Source organism: Apaloderma vittatum, unplaced genomic scaffold (genome assembly GCF_000703405.1).
Source record: "Apaloderma vittatum isolate BGI_N311 unplaced genomic scaffold, ASM70340v1 scaffold17165, whole genome shotgun sequence".
In the NCBI taxonomy this organism is placed as follows: domain Eukaryota; kingdom Metazoa; phylum Chordata; class Aves; order Trogoniformes; family Trogonidae; genus Apaloderma; species Apaloderma vittatum.
Genome location: NW_009716396.1, coordinates 32,985 through 38,632, shown reverse-complemented (window position 1 = coordinate 38,632; position 5,648 = coordinate 32,985).

The window sequence follows — 5,648 nt, the reverse complement described above, 5'->3', positions numbered from 1 at the left end:
GAGAAAAATGACATGGCTACACTCCTCCAAAGCTCATCAGCTGAATCAATAGTCCTTTAAAACTGTCGGCAGCAAAGGCAAATGACAGCCACCTTCAAGCTGCTTTAATCTGTACCAGCTTAACATATTGGCAAACTCCCTCATTTCACCCTCCAGCTGCTTCGAGGGCCGAAGATCTACGAGAAACGTGTGATTATTTAAGCATTTGTCTTTAAGGTGCAAAAGGTGCTCTGATTAATTTAGTTCCAGGAAACCAAATGAACATTAATTATACTTACAATTTATTTATTAATCGGCATTTTATCCAAGGTATGTGATGTTTGCTTTTTGATATGTAAAGGCATTCTGTGCTGTGCTGTAGATGCTTGCTGCATGCAGCCCACCTGCATTGACATCTCATTTTTCCTCAACTCTGTTATCATGCATGCCTTATAAAGTCATTTATTATACAAATTGACTACTTCAATTCCTTTTTCTGACTGGTGTTTGTATTTTTAAAATGAAGTATAAGGTGTTCACTTATTAGTCAATTTTCTTTAGCTGTCACTCAAAATGACTGCATGACTTGATTCCCTGCTGGTTAAAAGATATTAACAGAGAAGCTGCCAGTCAAGTTTACCAAACAGTCCAACAATAGAGAACCTGCAAGCCCAGAATATTCTCCAGTTTCTGTAATTATACACTGTGCAGAGTAATAATTGTATGATAGGCTGGCATTCATTATGTGAGCCTAAGTGCTCACATTATAGACTTCTATTTTGAGGATATTATTACCATGCAGTAATAATTCTGCTCAGAATGGTAATACCTAGCGTACTTTGTAGCTTTTACAGAGTTAGGGAAATTTGTTAATATTCTACTTACAAATATGTTAATAAAATTGCTGCTTGATTTCTGTTCTAAATACGCAAAAGATTATTTTAAGACAAGTAGAAAATCTTTGCCTCCATTCATCTTGAATATTTCAGAAAATATGGGTTTAAGCCAATATCCTTATTTAGCCAGTGCTACTATTAAACTGCTATTTAAAGAGTAGGGTATATACCCTATGGAAACAAGTACAGACATACCAGGTGTGACTGTGCTGGAGTGTGCCATTGGCCAGAAATAATAAATTCAAATCAATGTGTTTGACTGAATAATTGTACTAAGCATATCAGAGAAGACATTTTCAAAAGGCCCATAAACCAGATTCCACTAATGATCTATAGAAGTTATACTCATATATGTCTGGTCCTCAAGTCTTTTTCAAAAGTGGACAACTATTGACATTTCGCACTTCTGTAAAACTAATCTAAGAAGAATTATTTATCTAACAGTTATCGCCAGTGAATTAGCATGAAACCCATTACAAGTGTTTGCACAAATGTGGATTCTTGAACAAATCTATCCCCACTGCAATAATCTTGTAAGTGGCATCTGAGGTTGGAAAAGCTCCAAGAAAATTTCCCCATCCAGAGATGTGCCAGTCTGCGTGGAAGGCATTCTCAGCATGCTTAAAAAAATAGCAGTCAAACACTGCCTGGGGTGAGCACAGGCACAGAACTTCACATGCAGTTTTAAGGAGCTAAACTAGAGCACTTCTTGATTCAGGATATAGAAAGCTGATAAGTTAGCTTTGTTTGTATAACTCCTGAGAAAAACTAATTGTGGTTGTTCCAAACTGTAATTGTTCCAGCCATATGCTTGTAAGACTGAAATCCGTCTCACTGCACAGTATCATTGAAAGATAATTTGAAAACATTTTCTCCTTGTTATTTTAACCTCTTTTTAAAGCCCAGTTGCTCTTGTTAGATTGAGTGGGACTCAACTGGCTCTCCAAATATACAAGTTGCGTATCACTTTGGTAACCTGATCGCTCAGGGAACAACTTTCCAAAGGTCCAACTCTATGTTGATAGGTTGGCTTTTTGCTGCGCGGGAAGAGATTGTAATGCTGGCTCATGGACCATGGTGCTCAAGTCCACTGATAAGCACAGGGCCAATATGCAGACAGCTACTGTGTCCTTTGAAAGTCTGGCCAAGGAGTCTTCTGCAAAGTGTTGCCACTGCAGTGCCACTGAAGGCATCTTCCTTGTAGCCATAAGGGTTCCTTGTGGCTGGGCTCCACTTTAAAACTCCTGGATTCTTCCTCTTGAAAAAGCTTTGTTACGGTGATGTTTCAGGCAAATCATTCAGTTCCTCTATCCCTGGTTCATCCACCAGGAAAATGGATGTCAAACAGGCATTCTTCATGAGCTATTTTAAAAATAATGTAATGACTATAGAGAATACTAAAATATTTTAAGAAAAGGTGTTAGTTCTGCAAAGCATTGTTAAAATATCCCATTCACGGGAATACGCACATTCTGGGAGCTAATGTCTTGCTCAGCTTGAATAGCTTAGAGGAACACAATGGAGCTATAAGCGGAAATTTTGTCACCTTTTCAATCCAGATAAAGGAGAGGGAATCTCATACTGTGGTCAGAAATAATGTGTTTTACTAACTGAATACTGGCAGACACGTCTTTTGCACAAACATCACTCGCACTTCTATAATCTTCTGGGATATGCCGTTTATGAACTCTTGCAATTGCACTGAGAATAGGGCAAACTGAGATCATGGCTATAACTTTATTTATTTTAATGTTAAATTATGAATTTATAGATCTAGATACTCTATGAATAGCATAAATTATTTTAATGGAGACAGAAATATAGTGTGACAGCAAATAATTACAAATACATTCCTGCATTCTATAGAACTTTAACTTGATTACTTGACTATTGTGTTAAGGTTTTTCTCACCTCATTATGAGAAAAAGAGGTAATAAAAATTAATAGAAGCACAGGGTAGGGGTTATTCAGATGACATAATTCAGCAAGTAGCAGCGTTAGCCAGAACAGAAGAAAGTGAATTGAAATGCTCTAGATAATGAGGGCTGCTTCACAAAAAATGTAAGAAACAATGAATACCCTTGCTCACTTGGTAAGTTACTCACAGAAGCAGACTTGTCCCCTCAGTATGACATCTCATATTAAAATATGAAACAATTGGTAAAAGTAGCACTTTCTTTACAATTAACAAGATTATTAGTTTCCTATGGAATTCATTGCTGTAGGAGGATCTTTAAAAAAAAGCAAACAAACAAAAGAAAACCACAAACCACCACAGTTGTTTAACAGGATTTTGAAAGAGCTGGCTGTTTAGAGAAAGCAGAAGCGCTGAAGACCAACAAGCAGAAGCCCTGAAGACCAACAAGCAGAAGGCCTGAATACCAACACGTAGGTGCCACCTCTGTGTAAGCACATATACGCTGGACGCCAGAGCAGTGAGCTGCTGGGCCAGCCTGCTGCCAAGAGGAGGGAGCATGAGGTGGTAGCTGTCTAGGTTTTACATTGGACTATGATGGTGCAGCTATGGTCTTGATGCCTCGGTCACCAAGATGCTGTATCTAAAAGGAGAGGCCTGGGCATCTTGTCCCAGTGCTGGGATACAGCCATGAGACTATGGAGACATCATGTGAGGTGGGTGTTGGAAGGGAGGACACAAGGCTGGGGGATCTCAGCAGCTCTAGAGAAAACAAATGTAAGGGCTAGGAAACCTGAAAAGCAAGAACTATGAGGAGCATTGGGAAAACAGTTGTTTGAAAGCCTGGCAGATGAGATGACAAAGAGGAAAGGGAGGTGTCGTGGGGAACGACTGGGGAGGCAGGTGACTTTTAGGGGCAGAAACGCTTTTTTTGATACAGAACCAAAACAAGCAAGAAGTTTAAGCTATTGGTTATAGCATTTAGCAAGAGGAAAAGGAAACACTGAGTACCTGAGAAAGCATAAATTGACTCACAATATTGCACCTCAATAGACCTTACTTTTCAGAAGCAGTAGAAGGATAAAAACTCTAAATTTGTACTCATAGGTTGTTCTAATTCTAAACAAAACAAAAACAAGGTCTCTCTGTCTCCTGCCCCCAAATCAAGTTAAGATTTAAATAAATAATATTAATAATTTAAGTATATGAGGTTATTTCAAGTGTTGCATTTATTCCTAAGCTAGTATCAATGTCCATAATTCATCGTTCTAAAACAGGCAGTAATTGTTACAGAAAAATGATGAATTCATTACGGTACAACCAAACTAAAGTGTTTAGAGTTCAAATTAAATGCTAATATTTCAAAATATAGCTTATTTTGGTATCCTAATATTAAAACTTCTACAGACAATCTACATGCATACTGAATAATTTCTGATTAATGTGATTTTTTTTTTCCCACTAGTGCCTGAGTGTTTGGGGAAAGTTATTTTGCATTCGGTCTAATAAGAACTTCAATTATAATAAAAAAGGTTTTGCCTATTTGCTTCATCTCTCTGTGGAAGATCACTTACTCAAATAGATCATGGCACTTTTTTTTTTCTGCTGTAACTGGGAATGTGAACTCTTTGAAGTATATTTCCATATTACCTTTCCAATCCTGAAATGTAATGTTTGTTTCTCATAGTATTGGGTTTGATTCTTTGTTTAGCAGTGTATTTGTGGCATGGCTCAGAGGGCCTTCTGTGAACACTGTTTCCAGAGGAATACCTGTGGTTTTAATCGACTGAGAGGGACAAATTATCTAAACATAGCAGTAGCAAGCATAACCCTTTTTTTCCTCTTCAGACTGACTGCTGCACATCCATACAACCACCCAAGTTGAAGGGAAATAGCATAACCTCAACTCCTCTCCCTCTAGTTATGTGCATATGCTCTGTCCTGTTTCCCCTCCGTATCAGGACTATTAAGGCAGACCAGAGTGGAGGTATTTTGTTGATGTCATGCATTCATTAATAGGCTCAGAACTACTGGGTCTGAGCTTTTGTTCGTTATTGCACTTGCTACTGTTGTTGAGAAAAGACTGGATTTTTGTGTCAAAATGTTTAGTGTTGTTAGGTTACTAGTGTAGACTGAAGCATAGAATCATAGAATGGCCTAGGCTGGAAGGGACCTTAGAGATCATGTTTCTGTTTTGTTATTCTGTTTGTAAAAATGTACCGGTGATGGGAATTGGTAACTTCTTGATCATCTTCAGCATCAGAAAAAGTGCCTTGCTAACATGCTGCTGCACCATATCAACAAACCAATGAGTCAAGTGAAATATTAAGTATACAGCTGACTGTCATTTCCCTCTTTGTGTCTGTAGAGAACCTGATTTAAAGTCACATTGCTGTAAAGCTAATACACATTTCTTTGTTCTTTGAGGTCTCTAAAACATAATATGAATTTTTGATTTCCATCTAGGGAGCCCTCTTTGTGTTCTATTTCCAGCCTGAACTATACTTTCTCCAGCTTGGAGGACCCTGTTGCAGATGTCTATAGGCACTGAAACAATACTTTTAAACAAAATATTGGAGAAGCAGGTGAATTCCAGAAAAGCAGAATACCTATTAATATAATCCTTAGGTTCTTCAAGCAGCAAAAATAATGAAGCCTTATTTCCTACTGGTTTCCTTCTATCTCGACTGTAGGAATAACCACCTAACATCCTCATAGACTTCTCACACAGTGTCTTCTACACCTATCCTACTCTCTTAACAATCACCCTCAAAATATGTTCAATTTTTCCTCAGATCCTCTGGATTGCCACACTGTCCTGTTCACTCTTTGCCTTGTTCCCACTTCTCTCTCCTTGC